General features: G+C 39.2%; 1 protein-coding gene across 1 annotated transcript in view; it reads left to right on the top strand.

Annotated features, from left to right (window-relative positions):
• MACROD2 (mono-ADP ribosylhydrolase 2) overlaps positions 1-26,967 on the top strand; it is a 1,539,224-nt gene that overhangs the window by 898,078 nt on the left and 614,179 nt on the right. The window contains exon 4 of the mRNA XM_017498618.2: positions 14,870-14,900. The gene's annotated coding sequence lies outside the window, so the exon portion shown is untranslated. The remainder of the gene's footprint in view (positions 1-14,869; positions 14,901-26,967) is intronic.

Genomic DNA, 26,967 nt, shown 5'->3' with positions numbered 1-26,967 from the left:
ACACTTTACTGATATAAGGGTCAACACCAGTAGAGGGATTAGAACTGTGAAAGTTCTTAGTTTGATGAGCTGGTAGTCTAAAACTCTTGCTACTCAGAGTATAATCCCAAGACTGTCAGTATTGGTATCATCTGAGAGCATGTTAATAATACAGAATCTCAGACCCCACACCAGACTTACTGAAAGAAAATTTTCATTTTAACAAGATTCTCCTGCGGCTTGTCTGCATGTTTATGTTTGATCATTATTCCGGCCCCCATTTTTGGAATATATTGACCGTGGATCTAAGCTGTGGAAGTTCCATGGACAGATGGAAACAGATGAAAATGCCCTGCTAGGAAACAATTGAGTCTGTGACGATGACATTTTATGTGAACAGAAGGACAAGTGTGCTTATCAGGATGAGAGGCGTTAGATATTTAAAAAGAGCAGTATTGCTAGAAGGTACAAGTGTAAAGCACAGGCTTCATCATCCAGCCTCTTCCTGGTTATTCTTAACCTCTGTGAGCTTTTGAAGATCTGCCACTTCAGGTATCCATGTAAGTGAAAATAATAATCGCCTACTCCCTGCCTTCCCCAGTTTGAAATTAGTCCAGCGATATCATGAAAAGTAGAGCCTGAAGTAAAAATATTTTCTATTTACTTGTTTCTGTATGTGTCCACAGATCAGTAACATTAGCATCACCTGGGACCCCATTAGAAGCATAGTTTCAGCCTGCACCACATAAACAGAATCAGAATTTGCATTTTAGCAATACGCCCAAGTGATTGGATACACATTGACTTTTGATAAGTACTGGTCCACGTCACTTTGTGAACCAGGGAACTCCCTATCCCTGGAGAAGTTTAGATGATGCTTGGGTGAGTCCCATGAAAAATGGTGGAGAGAGGAGCCAGGCATGGTGCATGCGGGAGTTAGAACATGTAACTACAGGGGCAATTGCATTTCAGAGTTAGATATTTGTTCTTCTAGAAAAACACTGAAACAACGTTTAAAGTAATCTAGAGTGGCCAAAGGAATCATTTACAGGTTTTGCAGCTGGATATGCACTAGAGATACCATGAAGATATGTTAGTTCCAAAAGGAACCCATTTTGTAGAGTGAGGAAACTTTGGATACTTCTTTGGAGCTTGTGGGAAATGAATCTCTAGTGAAGAAGTCTTGTTTATTCATTGGCTTTTTACTTGTCCTCAAAAATGTTCCTCAATTACATTAAGTGATATGTGTTACTAACCAAACTGTCATTTCCATGTTGAAGGAGGCATCCCACTTTTAGAGAATCCCTAGAATGAAAAACAGTGGCATGGAGGGAGAGGGAAAGCCATGGGCAGAAATCCTTCCACACACTTTCAAGGAATATAACACTTGGCTATAGTTTTAGCTGAGATAGAGTTATAATCTGCTATGGATAATTTTTATTTGGTATGTCTTTAATCAAGATGCAATCCTAAGATTGTGATTAAAAATGAAATTCTTCATTTTGTGAAATTAAACTTTGGATGAAGTCAAAGTCTAGCAGAACTAGTGGTGGCTAAAAGTATTCATCAAGTCAAGACTTGCTCCATCTGTTCAGCCATCCATCTGTCCATCCATCTTTTCTTCCATCCATCATCCATTCATCCATGCAATAAGTGACCTTATTACCTTTCTAATAAGAATGACAATCTAGGGCTGGGCGATGTGGACTAAGTTAACTCCCTGTGAGTAGATAGAAATTCACTCTGCTCTGTCTTAGTGAATTATGAGTTTGTCACATTTTGAAAAACTGAATCTGGTCCCCTTTCTGGTTTGCTGATCTCCCTGTGCGGAAGCCAACACTGGCCCGCAGAGCATTTAGTGAATGGCCAGCTGCTTGTTCCCCTCCTTGTGGCTGCTGGTTGAATTAATGCAGTGAACACTGGGAAATGTGCAGAAATAACTTACCTCCTGGGGTCTGGGCTGTCATATCTCCTTGCAGACTGCCTGCTCCCCATCTAGTTCTTTTTGCTCATTTCCATAATAGACTCCAGTTGATAAAGCTCTTCACAGTGATCGATGGCCCACAAAGTACAGCCATTTTCAGGCCACGAGTAGCAATTTTTAACTTGGGAAATATCACTACAGTCAATTTCCTTCTCTTTTTCTTTTCTTGCTCTCCTTTATTTTAGTCATTTCTGCAGGGTGTGTCCTTTAGACACCTCTTTCTTGGCCATTATCCCCTAATTAATTCCCTTGTTAAATATAAAGTGTGCATTAGCCTTGAGTAATGTCTTCCTTTGTGACTAAGGAAAGAAGAATTTATTACCTTTACACATTGAATCAAGCGGCATAATCACAACTCATTTGTTTAAAGCCCTCAATCGTCACAAGCCATACTAGAGTTTAGGTCCTAGGCAGCTGCCAAGAGGGTCTCACTTGCCTTTCATAAATAAGACATAGACTCAGGTGTTGGCACATGTGATTGGTTTAAGAAGTGGCTGTCTTCACATGGAAATGCATCTCTTCATTTATGTAATGTTTTCAAGTTCACACCATGAAATCATGGAGGGGATGAAGTGGAATTGCCCAATTTGTAGAGAGAACATGCTGACATTTTAAGGGATAAAACAGAGGTGTCAAAAATCTGCAGGCATAAAAATCTGCATATGTGTTGGTAAACTAGCAATCTGCTCCTTTTCCAATTATGTGGTTCTGTGACAGATTAGTAAACACAGAAAAGAACCTTAGCTCATCCCAGGGAAGAGAGACTGTGCTGGATATGAGAGGGAGGCAGCCTGGGCTACAATTATCTGGTACAGCTGGACAAAAAATAAAATAAAGAGAAAAAAGCTTTGATTAGAAATGGATAGAGCAACAGTTCTCAAAGCGTGGTCCTGGGCCAGGTGTGGTGGTCACGCCTGTAATCCCAGCATTTTGGAAGGCCGAGGCAGGAGAATCGCTTGAGCTCAGGAGTTTGAGACCAACGTGGACCACACAGCAAGACCTCATCTCTGTGAGTCTTAATAATAAATATCAGGTGGGTGTGCTGATGCATGCCTGTAGTCCAACCTACTGGGGAGGCTGAGATGGGAGAATCACTTGAGCCCTAGCAGTCAAGGCTGCAGTGACCCATGACTGCACCATTGTCCTTCAGCCCAGGTGACAAAGTGAAATCCTGAAAAAAAAAAAAAAAAAAAAAAAAAAAAAAAAAAAAAAAAAAAAAAAAAGAAAAAAAAAAAAAAAAAAAAAAAAAGTGTGGTCCTGGGAGCCAGCAATAGCAACATCACCTGGGAGATCGTTAGAAATGCAAATTCGTGGGCCCTGCTGCAGACTTAATGAGAAACTGGTAGTTGGGCCCTCCAGGTGATTCTGATGCAGCTAAAGTTTGAGCAACGCTGTAATGGCAGATAGTTTTCTTCTCTTTCTTGGAGGAAAGTCACGCTAATCTTCAGTTTGAGGACGTGTTTAACGCTGTTAAGATCTGGTAGGTGGCACATAGAAGGGTTTTACACTGTGGATGCTGAAAAAGAATTCCCATCTCTATCCAGTCCTTTCTCAAGGAGGGAGGGTGCTCAAGATGAATTCTCCTCCCCTTCTTCCCTTGACCTCACTGACTCTGTTCTGCAGCGGAAAGTGCTTAGAATTCTGAGTCAAAAGATCAGGCTTCTGTCTGAACTTTTCTTCTTAACCACTGTGTGAGTCTGGGGAGGTTACTCACCCAGTCTGGGGATAAAATTAATAATAATGCCTTTTCTCAGTCTTACTTGGTTTTTACGAGAGACGGTGAAGCCTATCTGAAATCATCCTGGAAGCTGTAGAATTTACAAGGTGGGATCTTTCTTCCTACTTGTTTTGTGAAGCCTTAGGAGGAGAAGAGCCTGATAGCTGGAGCTCCTGGGTATGCTGGCCATTTCTATGATCTTTCAGTAAATACTTGTTGAATGTGTATTTTGTCTCCCTTGTAGCAGCTGTTCAGTTTATTAGTGGCCTGTTAGTCCTGGAGAGGATCTGAGACCACGTTGGGTGAGAAAGGGTTGCGTTGAGCTATCCACAGCACCTGCCTGTAGTTTCTTTATCACCTCACCACCTGAGCCTGTTAAGGGTTGGAAACTGCTTCTCTCTGAGACCATCTGTGTTTGTTGCCTTGTGGCTGTTTGTTGTGAGCGTATTTTTTCAAATGCTTCTCCTAGAAGTCAGACCTTCAGCTTTCTAATGAAGAGATATCGGAGGGTAAAACTTATGAAGAAAACCAGGGCTCGACTCAAAACCAAAAATCCATAATAACCTCCACTTGGATTTGTTTAGACAGAGTCCCAAGGAGCACCGCTTTCTGCGCCAGGGGCTGCTCGCTGAATCTTTTTCCCAGCTGTTTATCCTTGGCAGCCCCTCCTAGGTTTTAAGTCAGGTCTCAGCAGGGCGTTTCTTCCTTCTTGGGGCTTTATAAAGATTTACCTGGTTTTCCTTCTCCTACGTACCGAGACTAGCTTGTTAGGACCAAGTGCTCTGTTTCCCTGAGGTTCTGCCAAAATAACGCTGCAGGTTTATTTCACTTTAAAAGGCTCTGCTGCCAGCCACACCGAGGGAAATAACAATATCAAATGTCCTGGGCCGTTTCCTCAGAAGCAGACTCTAAGGTAAGGATTTGGGGGAAAGAGATTTGTGATAACGTGGTCCTAGAAAACACAACAGGTGAGACGTGACGAAACGAGAGGGAAAGGAAGAGTGGGTGTCGGAGCAAATCCCAGGCGATTGCCGAAGGCCCCGGAGTGGCTCTCCAGACAGTGAAGGTCACCCTGCAGCATTGTCCCCACTAGGGCAAGGGCAAGGGAGTATTTGCACCCTCCCATTCCTCACCCATCAGTAAGCGGCTGCCCCTGGGGAAAATCTGATTCCTGTACTCTGTGCACTAAAAGCGTTAAAATGGCAGTGTTAACGGGGCAGTCCTCTGGCAGCTGCTGTGTGGGTGGCATATCATGGACAGGGGTGCGTGGGCATGGTGAAGGATGACGCACCAACTGTGTCCCTTAGAGTCACACTGAGGAATGCTCCTAGCGTGGACATTCAGTCCTGTGCTCTTGTCTCCAGTCCCTGTGTGCACAAGGCTTCTCCTTGTCATGTAAACCCCTTCTTCAGCCCAGGAGGCCCCCTCTTTCAGGCTCAGTTAGGTCTGGCAATGGCCATGAGCTGTGGGCCTTTCAGTCTCGAGTGGGTAATTTACTTCCTAGGGGATTTGAAAAAATTGGCTCCTATGTCAACTTTCCCCGGGCTCTGCACCAGCAAAGTCACCGGAGAGCGTTCCTCTGCACTTCCTTTCTCTTACAGCCAGGTACGCAGAATGTGCCTGATACACGTTACTTAAGAGGAAGATGGAGAGGGCAAACCTACAAAATTAGAGGTGATTAAGGTCGTCGAAGAGTCACCATTTTGGGAACATTTTGTTCCAGTAGAAGCTTTCCTATTTGCTGTTAATATGAGCAGGGATTTTATTTTGTTTTTAATCTTTGTTTCTTCCCCTTGCTTCTATATAAAGGGAGTCTACAGATGTAAACAGTTGAGAACAGAATGCACATTCTCTTGGGTTCAGCAGGTTTATGGAGACCTTTTCTCCTTTTCACATATGTCTAATTTACAGGAAGACATTCATATAAGTCACACAACAAAGCTCAGGCAAAAATCAAGTTCTTCCATTTGCTGGTTCCAACATTTTGCATCCTAATAAATTCATGGTGAAACAAATACAGCTGTCTTCTCAGAAAATCAAAAGTTCAAAAGAGGACTGCTACTATTCATGGCCATGTAATAGTTTGTTTTATACTGCATGGAGTCGAATAGTCATAAACGTGAAAGCAGCTGGCAATAAATGACTTTACGACAGCTATTTCCAAGGTATAATGAAGAAAGCAAAAGAAACCAAGTTATTGCTTATAATTATAGTGCCTCAGTGAGCTAGCAAACTGCACTCCAGATACTTCACTGGCCGTTTCTATGTGATGTCATTCACAGTCTCCTACAAATAACCTTGGCCTTTGGGTCAGTTAGCCTTGTGGGTGGGATGGGCATTGTAATAGGGTTTGCACTTTGGAATGCCGTTTTTGAAGGAGATGGCATCCTTGTACTATACTTACCCATGCAATGGGGGAAAAGTGAATTATTGACTGTTCTTCACTGTTATAGAGATTTTACATTGAAAAAAACTTTAAGAGGAGCGATTTGGTAGTATTTTCAAAAATTTAATGTGCTTTTTCTTTAACCTAATGATTAAGTGGGTTAATTTTATTTTTAGGAATAGATCCTACCAGAATATATGAAGTGGAAACATGTAGAGTATTGGCTGTAAGGCCGGATATGGTGGTTCATGCCTGGAATCCCAGCACGTTGGCAGGCCGAGGCAGGAGGATTACTTGAGGCTAGGAGTTGGAGACTTAGCGTAGGTAGCATAGCGAGCTCCCCAAAAACTTTAAAAAATTAACCAGGCATAGTGGTGTGTGCGTATAGTCCCAGCTTCTTGAAAGGCTGAGGTGGGAAAAGTTTAGTAGTTTCAGTTTGAGGCTGAAGTGAGCTGTGGCAGTGCCACTGCATTTCAGCCTAGGCAATAGAGTGCCATCCTGTCGCTTAAAAAGACACAAGGGTGCGGTGGCTCATGCCTGTAATCCCAGCACTTTGGGAGGCCGAGGCGGGCAGATTGCTTGAACCCAGAGGTTAGAGACCAGCCTGGCCAGCATAGTGAGACCTTGTTTCTATGAAACATACAAAAATTAACCAGGCATGGTGGCATGTCCCTGTATTCACATCTATCCAGGAGGCTGAGGTGAGAGGATCACCTGAGCCCAGGGAGGTTGAGGCTGCAGTGAGCCATAATTGTGCCACTACACTCCAACCTCGTTGACAGAGTGAGACCCTGTCTCAAAAACAAAACAAAACAAAAAGAATATGATTGCCAGGTTACGTGTTACAGCAAAATGCACACACAGCCTACATATTCATCAATGTGGCAGTAGTTAAATAAACATAGTATAATCATGCTATAGACTACAATGTGCTATTAGAAATATGTGAGATAGATCAATAGACAGTGACATTGAATGATCTCCTAAGACCTACTACATGAAAAAAGGCTGGTTCCAGGACGTAAAACCCAATGTAAGCTCCAATTTGTGTAGAAGAAAAATAAGGCTATGCTTGAATAGATCTTATAACTTAATCATGTATTCATTTATCCACTCAACCGATATTTATTGAGTTCCAGACACCATTCTAGACGCTGGTGATAGAGCAATAAACAAAGCAAAGGTCTTCCTAGGAGTTTGCATCTCAGGAAGGAGGGGATTGAAGTTAGGGAGACGGTGAACAAGAAAACTGTGTGTCAGGTGCTGATGGGAGTTGTAAAGACATACAAGGCAGGCTAAGCAGTAGAGAGTCATTTAGCTGGAAGCTAGGAGGACCTCTTTGAGGAGGTGACATTTGATCAAACGTCTAAAAGGAGCAAGGGAGAAAACCAGGGAGTGTTTGGGAAATGGAGCATGCAAGACAGAGGTGACAGCAAGGCCAAAGGTCCTAGAGCAGAATCATGCTTTGTGCATTTGAAGAACAAAAGGAGGCCAGTGTGGCTGGAACTCAAGGGCAGGGGGAAAGTGGAAGGGAGGGGCTGAGAAGAGAGGATTGGAGGTCATGGTCGTGACTTTGAATTTTATTAAAGGATGATGGGAGGTGATTACAGGGTTGAGATGAGGAAGAGCACATGCCATTATTTAGTCTTTAAAATATAAATGAATGCAGTGGAAGGATTCTCACTCTACTCTTGGCAGTGATGGCCTCAAGGAGGATGAATTAGAGGAGGGGAAGCTGGCGGCTGTAAGAGAACTGTTCTCACTGGGATCTGCCTGTACCTGTCTTGTCTGAGCCTTGTATTCGTGTACTATTTGTGTAGTTAAAAAATAGAATCAACCACTCTTTATACGAGATAAAGAAATCCTTTAGTATTTTCTTCTGTGGCCTTAGACAAGCTTTCTTTCTTAGCTTTTCTCTTCTCCATGTTTATAGGAAGCAGGCAATCTGCTTTTTATCACAGACTTGTTAATGAGAACGAATCAGATAATGCACGTAGACCTCTGAGTCCGGTGCTCAGCACATTTCAGTAATTCAAGGAATGACAACTATTATTACTGCAATGCTACTGCCTCCTATGTCCAAACACTGTGAGGCATTCAGGATCCTATAAAATTGCCTGTCTCTCTATCACCTTTATCTTGAGCTATAGGGAATGATAAGAGGCTGTTTCACAGCATCACATAATCTAGCCTAGCTCTGCTCATTTATAGATGGGGATACAGAGGTGCTGAGGGCAGATACTGTTGACTCCCAGACCTGTAGCTAATGAGTGACCTGTGCTCATGCTTTCCATGTCAAATATTTATCTCCTGCATCAGTATTATCCTAATTTTGGTCATTTACATTGCATCTGCTGGTTTACCTAATATTCTAACGGACTCTTTAAACAATTGTATTTTCAAAGGTAACTACCCTTAACATAAATGGAAAATAAGCATTACTTGTTTTAATAGATTATAATAACATATAGTTTTAGCTATTTATATATTACCATTGCTACAGTAATGATATGTAACCAGCCACTCAAGAACTCAGTAATATGCAATAGTCAGCATTTCTTGCTCACATGGCTATGGGTTGGTTTGGGCATAGCTGATCGAAGCCTGGGTTTACTACATCTACTCCACTTGTCTCTCAGCCTCCCTGGACCAGTAGCTATATGAGGCATGTTCTCATGATATAGTCTTCTCATTGTTCTCCTCCCAAGACAGGAGTGCAAAAGTTTAAACCTAAATGTCACATCCATTATTATCCCATTGGCCTAATCAAGTCACATGCTCAAGTCTACCATCAATGGGATGAAGAAAAATATATCCCCTCTGTCTTCGTCAGCTCAGGCTGCTGTAACAAATACCATAGTCTGAGCAGCTTAAACAGCATTTGTTTCTCATGGTTCTGGAGGCTAGGAAGTCCAAGATCAAGGTGCCAGCAGGTTTGGTGCCTGTCAAGAGCTCTTTTCCTGGTGTGTAGACTGCTGTCTTCTATCTGTGCCTTCATATGGTGGACAAAGAGATCAACTCCCTCATGTCTCTTCTTATAAGGGCACTGATGTCATTCATGAGGGAGGGGTGCCACCCTTATCCTTTAGTGACCTCCCAAAGGCTTCACCCCCTAATGCCATTATATTGAGAATCAGGTTTCAGCATATGGATTTAGGGGTTGGACACAAACATCACATTCATGGCACTCCCCTCGTGGAGTGTCTTACTAGGTTCAGGATGCATAACAAATCATTATAAACTGTGATTTAAACAACAAACATATATTTCTCACAGCTCTGGAGGCTGAGAATCTAAGATCAGGGTGCCAGCATAGCCAGGTGATAGTGAGAGCCCTTTTCCAGGGTTCAGGCAGACATTTGTATCCTTGTATTCTCACATGGTAGAAAGAGGAGCTAGGTAGCTCTCTGGCCTCTAATGTCCTCTAGTGACACTAATCCCACTCATGAGGCTCTACCCTCATGACCTAATCACCTCCCAAAGGCCACACCTCCAACCACCATCACAGTGGGACCAGAGTTTCCCCACGTGAATTTTGTAGGGGACCCAAACATCTGGTCTACTGCAGAGGAACTGCAAAATTATATGAGAAAGGTATGCATAGAAGGAGGGAGGAAGACTTGGGAAAAATGTAAATATCACATTTAAATGGGTATTGCCCATCTGTTTATTACCTCAAAATATCTTTCATACTTCTAGAGTTAGGCATACCATGGTTTGAAAAATGCTGCATCCCAGTTAAAGGCATGATTGCACAACCCACTGTGCTGATAACCAACATGTAAAGGAAAGAGTGGGGCTAAGCATTGTGGGCTATGAAAGCATTTCTCACTTGGGGCCCAATCTGTAATTTCACATAAGAAAAAATTCTCTTTCCACTCTAAGTCAAGTGATTTTTTTTTTTAAGACAGGGTCTTACTCCTGTAGCCCAGGCTGGAGTGCAGTGGTGCAATCACGACTCACTACAGCCTCAGTGTCCCAGGCTCAGCTGATTCTGCCACCTCAGCCTCCTGAGTATCTGGGACTACAGGCGTGTGCCACCATATCTGGCTAACTGTGTTTTAAGTAGAGGCAGGGTTTTGCCATGTTTCCCAGGCTGGTCTCTAACTCCTGCTCTAAAGCAATTTGTCTGCCCCAGCCTCAAATGATTTTTTCTTTAATCTCCCAAGAGTTTCTGATGGCTGGATGCTCAGGCCTGATTAGCATGGAGACTTACTGCTCCTGAAGTTGGCTGGAAGGAGAATCTGGAGCCTCACAAATTGGGTTGCTAATGTCATTCTCCACATTCTAGAGGCAGTTGCTGACTTATGTGCAAATACACCTGGCCTGGGCTTTGGTACAATCTATCATTCCTCCATGGGAGATTATTTACATGGAAGGTGGTTATGTTAAATTCAGCTTTGAAATAAAGAAATCTCATGCTACTCACTTCTGGTGGCCCCATCAGAAGTTTATTATGGCAAAGAACACGAGCTCTGCTGCAAAAGTCCTCAGTTTGCTTGCTCACTTGCTGTTTCTCAGTCTCTCTCTCTGTCTCTCTCTTTCTCTCAAGTAATAAAAAATGATTAATGGAGTAAGCTTAGTTTAGATGAATTCTATGCAAAGTTATTTCACATCAAATGAATTTTTTTCCATGATACTATATTTCCATCTCTGCTTTATCATTGCCTTTTTGTTTGAATTAATGCAATAATATTACCAAAGTCATCCTCCATTGCACTACCGTTTGCTTTCACATTCAAGGCAACGATGTCATTTCCAGATGAAACTATTTGTCCTTGTTAAAACAGACAAGGCAGTTGGTACATTCAGACTCAATTACTAAGTTGCATGATTGATTCTGAGATAGAGCTGAGAGCAAAGGCAAATGAAACTTGTCATTAACTGTGCAGTATGTTTTTCTTCTGCTAGATGTGTTGGGAGAAAGCTTCACATAACTGGATCTAAGAGGGAAGTGAATGGGAGGTAGCTCAGATCAATTCCCTGGAAACAGACTCAAAGACAGAGTTTAGCATGCCAGATGTTTATTAAGGAGTGCCCTTAAATCAATACCTGGGGAAGAGAGAGAGAGGAAGCAGGAGTGGGCTGAGAGACAAGGTGAGCTGGATGTAGGCCCAGTGATGGACCCTACGGACTCAGTGAGGAGCTCTGAAGCTAGAAGAGCACTTCAGTATTGTGCTGATGAGCCAAGATGGCCAGACCTTGTACCACTTTACTGATCAGTTATTAGTGCAAACTGTCCTGGGCAGGGGCATGATTCCGGGTGAGGTGGCTTTTTATAGTTGAGGCAGTCCTTGAAAAGGATGGTGGTTGAAGGCTATCTGCTGGGTTCTAGTTCCTAGACTCCAGGTCAGTGATTTTCAACCGGGGACATTTGACAATGTCTAGAAATATTTCTGATTAGCACAACTAGAGGGATGCTACTCACATCTAGCTGGTAGCATCCGGGGTGCTACTAAACTTCCCACAATTCACATAGCCTCCAAGAACAAATAATTATCTGGGCCAAAATATCAATAGTGCTCAGGTTGGGAAGCTCTGCTCTGGAACAATACGTTCCTCTTTGAAACGGAACCTGGTGGGCATCATAGCATCCATACCAGGAGTCATCATTAATCAAGGTATTACTACTTCTCAGACAAAATACTTATGTTCTTTATTTCTCTAACTCCTCCTACAAATCCTTTGAGGCAGGACTCGGAGTTTCCACTTACTAAAGAAAAAACAGTGCTCAGAGTAGTTCAGTAAACTGCCCCACATTATGAATTGGAAGGACACCAAGGTGGGATTTAAAGTGGGCCATCTTGTTGAAAACATTTTGCTATCTTCTGGCTTTCCCTTTGAAAGAGTTCAGAACACACAACCCCAAAATATGCCCCTCTGGCACATTGACTATTTTGAGTCAAAGGCACTTGAAAAAGAGCAGGTGCAAGAAGAACACTCTTGCAGCCCTTTTTAAAAGCAGAAGATACAATTTCCATGTGAAATACATCCTCCCTGTACTAGAAGGAAAGTGTCATTCTTATCATCAAGGATGGGAAATTGAGGCTGATGGAGATCTGTACAAATACACCTTGTTAAACTCTTATCTTTCTTGTCACTTTACCCAATTAACTGCCCTAGCCCAAGCCCTTTAGCTTGTTACGCCTTCATAATCTACTACTCTTTGTCCAAGTTAGTATATAAGTGTTCAACTCTAACAGCATCTTTGAGTCCTCATTTTCTTATGAAGCCTCCAATGCCACGTAAAACTTGAATTAAATTTCTATGTTTTTTTGTCCTGTTGATATGTCTTGTGTCAATTTAATTATCAGCCACAAATGAAGAACTCTAAGAAGGTAGAGGTGAAATCTCGCCTTTCTTACACCTTGATGACTCCATGCAGCAGTTCTCAAACATTTTTTTTCTCTCCAAATGTGAGATACATGATGCTCACATGTTCACTTTGTTCCCGTGGAATTCCTGGGGCTCAAGTTGTAAACTCACTTTTATCCCACTTAAAAGGTACATTGGAACATGAGTGGCATGGCACAAATATAGGGATGACCCTGAATCCTCCCCAATTTATATTTTTAGTAGACTATTCCTGAACTCTGAGTCCTTCCCAATAGTAACATGTATCTTACAGTAAGCTTGCAGTTGATTTCCGTATGGAGAGTAACGCCTATTGGTAGTCTTGGTGAATGCCTGTAAAGAGACTCAACACTTTCGGAATTTGTGTTATGCTGTTGCTTCCTTATCTGTATCACTGAATGATTAAGTCATTCAAGAACATTCTGCAGATGTTACTGGCACCTTAAGAACCCTTGGAATCCAAGTATTGACTCATAAATTTGATTTAAAAAGAGCATCTACTATGTTCAGAAACTGTTCTACCTTCTCATTATGAACAGTAGAATTTACTATTAATAGTAAACGCTTCCACAGGAGCAGAGAAAAGCAGATATCATTTTACAGGCATGTAGTTGAGATTAACAAAGCCAATTTCTACTCTCTCTGAAACAAAATCACATAAATTTTGACCTTTTTAACAGGGCATCATGCAAAGGAAATGAACAAACATAGACTATGTAATAGTGTTAACAGAAATAAAGGGCAATACACATTTAACCAAAAGATATAAACAAAAAGGACTTAGCTATTTTATTATTATTGACCTCAGTAATAATGTTGGCTATTATGGTCCATAGCAGCTGCAGTTTTTAGATTCTAACATAGTGCTAGTAATTTAAAAAAAAAAAATGTCATTAATTCCAACAGCACATTTCTTTTTTTTTTTTTTTCACTTTTTGTAGATTTAGGGGGTAAAAGTGCAATTTTGTTACATGAATATGTTGTGTAATGGTGAAGTCTAGGCTTTTAATGTGACCATCATTCTAACAGTGTACACTGTATCCTTTAGGTAATTTATCGTCCCTTGCCCCTTTTCACCTTTCTGAGTCTTCAATGCATTATTCCACTCTCTATGTCCAGGTGTATGTCCATTTTTAGCTCCCACTAAAAATGAGAACATGTGGTATTTGTCTTTCTGTGACTGAGCTGTTTTACTTAATAGCCTCTGGTTCCATCTATGTGGCTGCAAAATTCATGATTTCATTCTTTTTTACGGCTGAGTAGTATTCCACCTACCATCTTTTCTTTATCCAATTCTCCATTCATGGACTTAGGTTGACTCTAACTTAGGTTGACTCCATATTGTTACTATTGTCAATAGCACTGTGAATAAATGTAGGAAAACAGGTTTTTTAAAAAATAATGTTTTTCCTGTGAGTAGATACCGAGCAGTGAGATTGTTGGATGGAATGGTAGTTCTAGTTCTAGTTCTCTGAGAAATTTTCATACTGTTTTCTGTAGAAGTTTTGCTAATTTACATTCCCACCAACAGCCCACAACACATTCTGTACGGTGGGCATGATCATCTTCATTTTACAATTGAAAAATACAGACCAGAAAGAGTAAAACAACTTGGTTGAATTACACAGAAATCCATTGGCAGGGAAAGCAGCCACACCCAGACCACTTTCTACAGCTAGAAAGCCTAATTTAGAGTAAATTACACATTTACATTTGTCAATTTGTTTTTTCTCAATCAAATTCTGTAAACACTGCTAAGAAAAATATGGTATAAGCGGTAGTGTGCTGGTAAATGTTTAAAGACTGGTTCTCAAAAGAGGGGTATGTGTTCTATAAGCTTACTTTACATGTTACTGACATAAAAAATGTGTAGCACATAATTTACATATAATGATATCTGTAATACTCTTTATTATACATTCTAAATAGTTCATTGATTTTCACGGAATGCTTTTGTTGAATTTTACCTAAACTGTTTATCCATAACAGTTTGTTTTATTAACTGTCCCGTGTTATGGGTCATGAATGTTAGTTGATGTTTTCAGATTATAAGCCACTGACGTGACATCATGTACCATGAGGCTGGGAAGAGAGGCTTGTGTAGTATTTCACCATACACATATGTCAGACATACATAGGTAATAGTCAAATGTGCAAAGTAATTAGAAAGGGATGAGTTCCGACTATTGGGTATCTGTGTTTCGATGTCATTTATTTAAGATTCCTGAAAACTTAGCAGTTGGTTCTTGTGAGCTGATCTAAATGCTGATAGGGAACAGTTACCAATTAATCAAATGTTTCCATTTCCATTGTCCCCTACTCCAACTCATAGCTCTGCGTATGTAAGTAGAGGGCATCACATTATCAAGCACAACAGATGTTGAGATAGATGACGTTGAGTAGAGTTGTTTCTTTAATATTTATTGTTATTTTTGTGGTTTATTCACAGGCATTTCCCTGCATCTCAACAGGCATTTATGGTAAGTGATCTAGCTTTTGATGATGTTTGTATTTCTTTGTTGTAAAATGCGGAGGTTAAGTGAAAAAATAAGAGGCTCTCTGATGAATATATTTTGCTGTGATTTAAAGAGACTCAAAATGCTGGTCAAATCTCATTAAGGAATGTCAAGAGGCTATTCAGATTCTTTTGTGTTCTTGAATTTTGTTGTATTGAATATTACATGAAATGATTTGGTATCTTGTGGCTTGATGTCTTTGGTTAAACAAAAAATTTGGTCTTAGTAGGATTGACCTCTAATATTGCTTTGTTTAATAAAATCAAATTTCTTCTCATTAAAAACTATAATGTATATAGAGCTTAGCAGTATCATTATTTTGTTGCTATTTATAAAATAATAGAAAAATTAAAATGCATACATATGCATATATTTGTATTTTCAAATTTTAAAAAGTCCAAAGAAGTGACTTTTAATAAATATGAAGAATTTTAATAAACTGCAAATTTTTTTTAGCATAGTGATGGTTGGTTTAAGTAGTGAATGCTTCACTTACAGATGGCAGCAAAATGTTTTTAATCGCTTGTTTTTACTTGCCTAAAGCTCTCTAAATATTCTTCCACCTACCTACAAGAACTTTTTGTATAATTTTTTTCAGACCATTAATAAATGTGTTTTATAACATTAGGGATTTCCTGATCCAAGTATAATAGATTACATTCTTTCTGAACTTAAATTTCTCACATGGAGGCTGTCAGCTAAAGCATAAAATATGTAAAAATCGAATATACACACACATACACAAACACACATACTATTTTTTCAGATTTATTACTACAATGAAGGACTACCTACACTGATGTCAAATATAGGAGCTTTATTTTTTTTTTCTTGATCTGGTATTACTTTTGACGGTCTTGGGCAAAATAAAATGGAATATGTAAGCCTAAACCAAATTAAGTGGGAAAGAATCTAGTCACACTTTTAAGGTGTGCCTTTTTGCTCTCCACATTCTCCTATAGCCTGTCTTTGTGGAAACAGAATGGGCACTTGGCTGGAGGGGGCTAACCTAGACCATGTGCACAGTTAATCCCATCATGGCCATTCTTTCTCCCTCACAAATGCCCAGTAAGAAATCTTAAATATTTGCTTAATGGAAGTATTATGTACAAACTTATGCCTGAAAAATACTCTAATTATTTATATCACCTTATCTAGAGTCAAACCCAACTTCACTGCAGAAATGCTTTTTATTATGAGAATGTTCTTTCATTGCAATCTTGATTTATCTTGGCAAAAAAACAAACAAAAGCCCAACTGCCTACCCAAATACTATGTACATCATTTTCTATGTTTATTACCCTGTCAGAGAGTTGAAGTATGTTTTGCTTTTGAGAATCTTATGGCGATGTGTAAAATTAGAGCCTCCATTTCTATCATGTCAATAGATGCAGAAAAAGCATTTGATAAAATTCAGCATCCTTTATAATAAAAACCCTCAACAAAATAAGCATAGTAGAGACCTACATTAAAGTAATAAAAGCCATATATGACAAACCAACAATCAGCATCATACTGAATGGGGAAAACTTGAAAGCATTTCCTTTTAGAACTGGAAGAAGACAAAGATGCCCATTCACCACTTATATTCAACATAGCACTGGAAATCCTGGCCAGAGCAATCAGATGAGAGAAAGAAATAAAAGACATCGAAGTCAGAAAAGAGGAAGACTGTTGCTCTTCTCTACAATATGACCATTTACCTAGAAAACCCTAAAATTAATCTAGAAATGTTCTTAATCTGATAAACTAATTCAATAAAGTCTCAGGTTACAAAATCAATGTACAGAAATCAATGCACTACTATAAACCAACAATGACCAAGTTGGAAATCAAATCAAGAACTCAATCCCTTTCACAACAGCTGCAAAAAAACAAAACAAAACAAAACAAAAAAACAACAACTTAGGATTATACTTAACCAAGGAGGTGAAATATCTCTACCAGGCAAACTATGAAACTGCTGAAAGATCTCATAGATGACACAAAGAAATGGAAATACATTCTAGGCTCATAGATGGGTAGATTCAATATTGTGAAAATGACCATACTGCCTACAGATTCCCATCAAAATACCATCATTATTCTTCACAGAACTAGGGAAAAAAAAGCCTAAAATTCATATGGAACTTCAAAAAGAGCCTGCATAATGAAAGCAATATTAAGTTAAAAGAATAATCTGGAGGCATGATATTACTCAACTTCAAATTATACTACAGGTCTATAGTTAACAGAACAGCATGGTACTTCTATAAAGTACGTATGTAATCCAATGGAACAGAATAAATAACCCAGAAATGAAGCCAAATTCTTACAGCAAACTGATTTTCAACAAAGCATACGAAAACATAAACTGAGGAAAGATACCCTATTCAATAAATGGTAATGGGAAAACTGGCAAGCCACAAGTAGAATGAAACTAGATCCTCATTTCTCATCTCACACAAAAATCAACTCAAGGTGGATCAAAGACTTAAATCTAAGACCTGAAACCATAAAAATTCTGGAATATAACATCAAGAAATCTTCCAGACTGTGTCTTAGGCAAAGAATTCATGACTAAGATCTCAAAGGCAGATGCAACAAAAACAAATAAATGGTGTCTAAATTAACTAAAAAGCTTCTGCACAGTAAAAGAAATAATTAGCAAGCAAACAACCATAGGGTGGGAGAAAATAGTTACAAACTGTGCATCTCACCAAGGACTAATACAATCTACAAGAAACTCAAACATATCAGCAAGAAAAAAAAATCCCATCAAAAAGTGGGCAAAGGACATAGATAGACAATTCTCAAAAGAAGACATACAAACAGACAACAAACATATGAAAAAGTACTCAACAGCACTAATTATCAGGGAAATTCAAATTAAAACCACAGTGAGATACCACCTTACTCCTGTAAGAATGGTCATAATTAAAAAGTCAAAAAACAATAGATGTTGGGATGGATGTGGTGAAAAGGGAACACTTTAAACTGCTGGTGGGAATGTAAATTAGTACAACCACTATGGAAAACAGTCTGGAGATTTCTTAAAGAACTAAAAATAGAACTACCATTCAATCCAGCAGTCCTGCTACTGGGTATTTACCCAGAGGAAAAGAAGTCATTATATGAAAAAGACACTTACACATGTATGTTTATAGCAGCACAATTCCCAATTGCAAAGATATAGAACCAACCTAAATGCCCGTCAACCAATGAGTAGATAAAATGTGGTATGTATAAAACTCATGGAAAATTACTCAGCCATGAAAAGGAATGAAATATAATGTCTTTTGAGGCGACTTGGATGGAGCTGGAGGCCATTATTCTAAGTGAAGTAACTGAGGAATGGCAAGTCAAGTATAGTATGTTCTCACTTAAAAGTTAGAACTAAGCTATGAGGATGCAGAGGGATAAGAATGACATGGACCTTGGGGACATGAGGGTGAAGACTGGGAAGCATGTGAGGGGTGTAAAACTGCCTTTTGGGTGCAGTGTACATGTGTACACTGTTTAGGTGACAGGTACATCAAATGTCAGAAATTACCACTAAAGAATTTATGCATGTAAGGAAAAACCATATGTACCCCCAAAAACTATTGAAATAAAAATAAAGTTCTAAAAAAGCTTAAAAAGGCATTTTATTTATTTATTTATTTATTTTCCCCATTTATTTTATTGCATTTTAGGATTTGGGGTACATGTGAAGAACATGCAAAATTGTTGCATAGTAACACCATAATACAAAAAAGCATAAGAAAACATATTTTCCAATAGAGTAGCCATAACTTTAAAATATTCGAGTATCTCATGAGATATATGATAGGATATTTATCTATAATTCATTAACAATTCATCATTCACTTAACAGCATTTACTTGTTCCACACACAATGTAATAATTTAAACACACACACAAAATAATTGTTAGGCCGTATTATATGGATATGTTGAACTGTATTGTGAAATACCAAACTGTTTTCCAAAGTGATTGAATCAATTTATACTCCTACCCACTCTACCCTCTCCGTTTGAAGATCACCATGTTCCCTATCCTCTCCAATGTTTGATATTGCCAGTCACTAAAATTGTTGCCAATTTCTTGGGTGTGAAATTTTATCCCATTGTTGTTTAAATTTGCATTTTCTTGATTATTAATAATGTAAACTTTTTAAATACGAAAAACAATAGAGGCTCCAGAGTGGGTAGTAAGAACGAATTGAAATCTAGAGTGGATCATGGACCATTTTAATCTGTGAAGAATAGAGATTTCACGCTAGAGGGAGTAATGTGATTCAAAATATAACTGGTTCAGTATACCATTGTGGTGAATGAGAGGGAAATAGTAAAGATTGTCAGGCATGGCATTAATAGAGTGAGTCACATTAGCTGGCTTGGAGGGCTGTCACCAAGCAAGTTTTGTCATTTTCACAATGCTAGGTCAAAGTACTTCTTAAGTCCTAGCTACTTGTCTCTTTCCCCTCTGTTTTTCTGGTAAATTTAGAAGTGAGACTGACATACACAAAGGTCACGTGCCATATTGCTTTTGGTTAGCTCCAATGGGTGCTGAAACCTAGGTTTCCTTTCAGCTTCATAACATCCCGTTTCAGTAATTTTAGATTACTACGTCTCTGTGGTTTATAGACAGTTCAGTGTTATGCAACATGAAAATTACTCCATGTGTCCTGTATTCATCCGTTTTCATGCTGCCAATAAAGAAATGCCCAAGACTGGGCAATTCACAAAAGGAGGTTTAATTTGACTCACAGTTCCACATGGCTGGGGAAGCCTTATAATCATGGTGGAAGGCAAGGAAGAGCAAGTCACATCTTACACGGATGGCAGCAGGCAACAAGAGAGCTTGTGCAGAGAAACTCGCATTTTTAAAACCATCAGATCTCGTGAGACCCGTTCACTATCATGAGAACAGCATGGGAAAGACCCACCCCCATGATTTAATCATCTCCCACTTAGTCCCTGCCACAATATGTGGGAATTATGGGAGCTACAAGATGAGATTTGGGTGGGGACACAAAGCCAAACCATATCATTTACGGTTAATAGACCATTCAGCATCATGCAGCTTGAAAATTATTTCATATGTCCCTGATGAAGTTAAAGCTTTCTTAGTCCTTGCTTCTTTCCCAGGATCTGTATATTACAGACCTGTTTTCTTGCTCTTATTTGGAGCCCTCCTCTTCCTTCTCCATTAACCAGATAAGTTTTCTTTGGCCTATTTTTTTTTTATTAGGGTTTGAGATAATACTTTATTTAAAGAAAGTGGTTCATAGCTGAAAAGAAAAGTTTTACGCAGCAACCACAACTCCCAACAGTTTTGTAAGTCAAACTAGAATGAAGGTAGAGAAGGTTTTCAGAATCATTTCCTGGTTACACTCTTTTTCTTTCTTGTTCCATATTCCAAATCTCAGTAGATTATTTTTTTTCTAAAATACCACTTGGTGCATGTTTCCCATCTGCCCAGGAGCCTTTGATCATATTCTATTACTTGCAGATTAATGTTCACCCTTCCTAGCCTGAACAATAGACACTTTATATATCTCCATAAACGAGTGCTTTCAAAATATGCGAGAGGGAGGGGAAAAACATCTCTCTTCAAGGATGTAAATTGGTGTGCTAAGAAATTTATATATGCCTTTGCATCTTTAAAAGGGGGATTTAATTTGCAGCAGTTCTCAAAGTTATTTGGTGATAGAAACTATTATACCCTCAACCTTTCTCTGGGATCATGTTTTCTTCAGAATATAGTTTGAGACATTTGTTGGTATCCATCCATCATGGTTATATCTTACTGTGACCCACATGTACATGAATTGATGATTGTAAGAACTTGCCATTGCACAACAAGGTCCAGTCTTGGGTCCCTTCTAGAAACAACCTTACCACGTCTTGCCCAGTAAACACACACCAAATTCACACATACCATCACCACCATTAGTGTCTACCTCATGCCCCAAACAGAACCATATCAAGCACATTTAAGCCGACTGAAACTTAAAAAAAAAACATTTATTTTAGGTTTGGGTGTACATGTGAAGATTTGTTACATAGGTGAACTTGTGACACAAGAGTGTATTGTACAGATTATTTCATCACCCAGATATTAAGCCCAGCATCCAATAGTAACTTTTCTGCTGCTCTCCTTCCCCTTCCCCTCCACCCTCAATTAGATCCCAGAGTCTGTTGTTCTTTCTTTGTGTTCATGAGTTCTCATTATTTAACTTCCACTTTTAAGCAACAACGTATAGTTTTTGGTTTTCTGTTCCTATGTTAGTTTTCTAAGGATAATAGCCTCCAGCTCCATCCATATTCCTGCAAAAGACATAATCTCATTTTTTATGGCTGCATAGTATTCCATGGTATATATGTACCACATTCCCTTTCTTCAGTCTGTCCCTGATGAGCAGTTAGGTTGATTCTGTGTCTTTGTTATTGTGAATAGTGCTGCAGTGAATATTCACATGCATATGTCTGTATAGCAGAATGTTTTATATTCTGACAAAAATTAGCCATCGTAGTAGGCGACTGTAATCCTAGATACTCAGGAGGCTGAGGCAGGAGGAATGCTTGAACCCAGGAGGCGGAAGTTGCTGTGAGCCAAGATCATGCCATTGCACTCCAGCCTGGGCAACAAGAGCAAAACTCCATCTCAAAAGAAAAAAGAATGATTTATATTATTCTGGGTTTATACTCAGTAATATAATTGCTGGGTTGAATGGTAGTTCTGCTTTTAGCTCTTTGAGGAATCACCATACTGCTTTCCACAATGGTTGAACTAATTTACACTCCCACCAATGGTGTATAAATGTGTTCTTTTTCCTGCAAACTTGCCAGCATCTTTTATTTTTGACTTTTTAAGAACAGCCATTAAGACTGGTGTGAGATGGTATCTCACCGTGATTTTGATTTGCATTTCACTAATGCTAAGTGCATTGAGGTTTTTTTTCATCAGCTTGTTGGCCACATGTATGTCTTCTTTTGAGAAATGGCTGTTCATGTCCTTTGCCCACTTTTTAATGGGGTTGTTTTTCTCATGTGAATTTGTTTAACAGACTAAAACTTGATCTGCAGGAAGTCTTCCTTGAGTATGCCAATGCTTGGTTGTTATACTTTCTGAAATTCTTTATCATTTGTGTCAGGACAATTATCACCTGCTTCCTCAGATTGCTCCATAGATTTCTGTTTGTATATTCTGTACTCACAGTCAGTTTGGAATTTAAAGACCAGGAATTCACTCCTGCATATTCTTTGCATACCCAGTGCCTAGCAAAGCACTGTGTCTATAGGATAGGCTCAGCAAATATTTGGTTCATGACAACAGTAATAACTGAAACCCAAATTGTTGCCTAACTGAATATATAGAAAACAGAATTCCTGATTGGCAAAAGAACAGGTAAAGAAAGCTACCGGGTTGGTGTTTTCTTAATGGACAGACATCTCTGTTGCAGGAAAAACAAATGTGTTTTTAAAAAGCATCCTCAAACTGGAAACGCTAATTTTAGCCATGCCAGTGTCTACCCGGTCAAGGTGAAGTGGAAACTCAAGAATTTATCAGTTAGAGACCCAACCCAAGCTAAATAGCGCATTTTACTTCAGTTGAAACAGAACCTCTTTGTGGTTTAGTACAGCCCAAGGAACAGTGATCACTCAGGAACATGCAGGTCAGCTGGCCCTCCAGAAGGCCCTGTTCTGACTTCTTCCAAGGTAGCCTAGACCCAACCCACCAGTAGCTGTAATTTCTCACACACCTGCTTGCTTTGGAGTTACCTTCACTTTTAGATTTCTGCTCCATCAGTCCAGTGTAATCCTAGTTTTGCTATAATGAAAATTTGAGGATGGCAGAGATACCTTTCAAAGGGATTTGGTTTTTGAATCACTGAGATGATTTTTATAACAGGATAATTTCAAGAGTAAGCATGCCCATTTCTTGGAAATTCAGGCCTCACCGTAACACAGTGTGTCTGGAGGACCTGGCTAGGCGCCGGTACTTTGGGAGTGCTCAGGACCCTGGCAGAAGCTCTCCTAACCTTCTCCCACTCCTCAGCCCTATAGCCACAAACCCTCAAATGGAGCAAAACTAGCTGAGCCTTCTTTAAGGCACAGCCTGAGGAATATCCTCCGTATGATTAACCTGATTTAAAAAGGAGATGTGATAAGAGCAGGCACTGCCTCCTTTGAAGTTCCCCTGGAAGAGGAACCAGACTTTACCACTCTGCCTTTCAGTAAGCACTGTCACTGCTCCAACGTGATGTTTCCAGGATAGTTCCACAGGGCACCAGACCAGCTGCTTATACTCATGATGAAAAGCCTCGTTTGGTCAAACACCAAAGAAAGCCCTGTACTACTTTTGGAAAAATAGATCCAGATGAAGCTTTCAGGACTTGAAATCCCTAGATTCCTGTTAAAATTTTGAATTGGCCTCTAAAGCAATCTCTAAACAGATCTGAACCTCCCTGATGGACATTTCAGATCTCATGCGTGCTTTCTGCCCTCTGAGCCTGATTTGGACACTGTAATGCTGATAAGTTTTACAAAAGAGGCTAGACATGATACATAACAATGGAATTTTTACTGAGAGATGAATGGCAAAAATGATTTTAGTCCATTTTATGAGAGTCAATACAGTTAAGAGAAATCGAGCGCTAGCTGAAAAGTGTATTCCTTGAGTATTTAAAAATTTGGAAAAATTTTTCTCTGGAGTAAAAGAAAAATCTTAGAGTTTGCTTTCCAGGTACTACATGGCATATATAGAGAGGAAGGAATTTCAGACATTGAGTTATTGGCTGTAAATCTGAGGAAAAATTGAAGTGCAGCATAGCTTAGCTGAAGCAGCTCTCATGTTTATCCAATATAGTTCTGTTATCAACGTGGAGTGCCTGTTTCTATCAGATCACCTGGTCTCTCTCTGCTACCCACCAAATGCTGGAAGGCTGCAACTTTCTAATTGAATCCCTCATTTGCATTCAAGCTTGCTCTGCTTCTAACTGCTGAAAAGGAGACCAGCACGATGTTTTGTTAACCTTCTATCTACCTGGCAAATATTTTTATCAGTACATCTGTCTAGATTCACAGACATGACTTGGAAAGAAATCAGCATATTCTCCAATGGCAGTGCCAAGGGCATGCTCTCCATCAGCTTTAAATGCTGACAGATTTGAGAAGGTGTGACAATCATTGCTGTGCATATTTACAGAGGAAGGAAGAGTTCTCTTATGTAATGCACTGGGAGCCAGAGCAAAATTGACAAAAATATGCAGCCCTTCCTCTTATCCCCTAATGACTCTCCTCCTTCCTGGCTTTTTTCCCTTCTCTTTGATATTTCCATTTGCTTTGAAAACTGCCTCTCAGGTGGTCTAATGATGACTCTTTTCTCTGTCATAAAATCTCTGCTCTGGCAACCTGATTTTTTTGTCCTTGTCAAATTACTCCCACTATAAGAAATGTTATCATTCTTGGCGAGGCAAAGTAACATTAGAATCAGCGTAACTTATTTCCCTTGGGAAAATGCAGTGCTGGGGCCAAACCTATCTCAATCATAGAGCATTTGAATATCACTTTATGAGCTAACACGTATGAGACAGTGGAGAGACTACTTGACAGACAGCACAATGCTGGCTATTAAGTTGTTTCTAACCCCAAGTGCTTATCATTTGAAGAGACAATTTTAGCTAATGTTGTCATGCACATACACACTGATGCATACATCCCAGAAAATATGGTACAGACTCCTCTCATGCTCTCCATACCCTACCCAGGTTTTTAATATTAAAAAGATATCAAAGTAAGAACCCAAAGTACTAGGTTCACTCTGGAAAGTAGTCTCCAGTGACCAACTACAATATATGCTAGTTCAGTGTATATAAAAATGGCAGTGAAACACATGGGCAGGATTCCCCTAGGGGATCTGACAAAAGAAATGAAAGTCTTGGAAACTTAGCTTTTCTGGTACTGCAGATTGCAGTGAGAGATCAGTGTCAGTCTTCCTGATGTTCTGTTCCAGCTGAACAACTTTGGGATTTAATTAAAAGATTAAGTGTTTCACTATGCAATATATGCATGTAATAAACTTGTACTTAGACCCCTCTAATTATATAAAAATAAGTATTTTTTTAAAAAGAAAGCAAAAATTAAACATTGTTTCAAAAAGTAATAAAGATCACAACTGTATGACTGTTTCTGGGGTTTGGATATGTACTCCCTTATAGTTGTGTCAAGGTAAAAATGTGATTGAAGACTGGAAGTCATCAGCGAATTCCAAACCACCCCTTCCTCAGATGTATCACTTAGTGTTACGCTATAATTTTTTAAAAATGATTTTCTGAATAGAAGAACCATTAAAACATTGTCTCTTAAAGAAATAGAAAAGCTATGATCGTAAATTGCAGAGCCAATCCATTGAGCAGTAACTCTGGGAATATATTTTCGGTACCTTGAAAAATGGGAACACTGTTTAGCAGCTCTTCCTAAAGAACAGTTTTGGAGTGTTGAAGAATTGACCACACTTTCACTTTGATCACTGAAATAATTTCTACGTCCTTGGTTGTTTTTCTCATCTAGTCTTGAATGACATTCCTTTTTCTTGCTCCTTGTGTATACTTATATCTGAAGGATGAGCATAAATAAATATAGCTCTCTTCAAAAAGGACTTCAAAAATAATTTGACAGTTCTTAGAGAAGTCAAGTATGTTTTGCTCCTTAGGACGGTGACTTTTATGTCAAATCCTTTTTGGTCAATGATATTATTTTAAAAATGTATTGTGAAATGCATGTGAGCAAGACTGTATTAGGGTGAAGTTAAACTCTTAACAAAAAGACTCTGAAATAGAGTGGCTTATTGAGTATAAATGTTTATTTACCACTTTGCTAACAGCAAGGATTCTGCTTGTGGAGTATCTGTTCCACTCTGTTATTCAAGGACTACCATGGTGTCAAGTAGTTGTTCTGCCTTCTTGAAGGCATTGCTCTCATTTAGTTACCTGCCCTGGTGCGGGCAAACAAAGTATATATGGCAAGCATACTCTCTGTCTTATGGTTCCTATGATCAAAATAGCATTCATCACTTCCACTCACCTTCCACTTAAGAGAAATTGGTCTTGTGACCAACATCTGCAAAGGAGGTTGGAAGATTTAGTCTGGCTTGCAATCTACACATCTGACTACAATTCTATTACATGGAAAGAACAGAATATCACATTTTGATGGACTTCTAGATATTTGTCACCCATGGAGAAAAGAAAAACAAATTAAATCACACAGGTCACTCATAGATAATTTGGTTTAGGGGCAGTGGCACCTACCCATAATGGGTGCTTGTTTTGCAAGACTATTTGGTAATTTTGATAGCATGTACTTTATTAAAGTGTCTTCATAATGCTGAGTCCTTAAAAATTTGAAAGTGTGAAATTCTTAAGGCATAAGGAAAGTGATCTATCATTAGTTGTCAGATATTGTATTTAGATATTTAGACCTCACATCAATTGTTTACATTTTTTGGTACCAAAACTCCTTGCAAAATTTTCAAATACATCAGTGGAAACGAAAATCAATATGTTGAGAATGAATACATAATTGCATCATTTATTACATTCTAATTCTGCCCCATTGCCATGGAAATCCTTGGAGGGATCAATTGCAATTTGTTTCTGCAACACCCTAAGGCTCTGAGGCCACAGTCATCCATAAACATACCAGGAGTCCTGAACAGATACGGATTAACATCCTGTGTACCTAAGAACTCTGGGGAAATGTGAGTTTAGGGCAGAGTCTGATTACAGTTGCGTGGCACTATTACAGAGAAAGAGAGAAAATGATAATATGAATATGAATCTAAATCTCCTGGATAGTCAAAGGAAGTCTCCTTAGAATCTTTAGAACTGAAGATAATAGTTCATACCTGTTTCCCGTTATAGCCATGGTCAACAGGGAGTTTCCTGCAAGTGACTGCAAATGGAACTGAAATTAACAAAGTCAACATGAAATTGCCTCACTTCATACTATATTGACCTGAGTTCATTTCTAAATGTTCTAAA

Source organism: Cebus imitator, unplaced genomic scaffold, assembly GCF_001604975.1.
Source record: "Cebus imitator isolate Cc_AM_T3 unplaced genomic scaffold, Cebus_imitator-1.0 Scaffold246, whole genome shotgun sequence".
Taxonomy (NCBI): domain Eukaryota; kingdom Metazoa; phylum Chordata; class Mammalia; order Primates; family Cebidae; genus Cebus; species Cebus imitator.
Note: the sequence above shows the minus strand (reverse complement) of the source record. Positions and strands in the feature narration are given on the sequence as shown.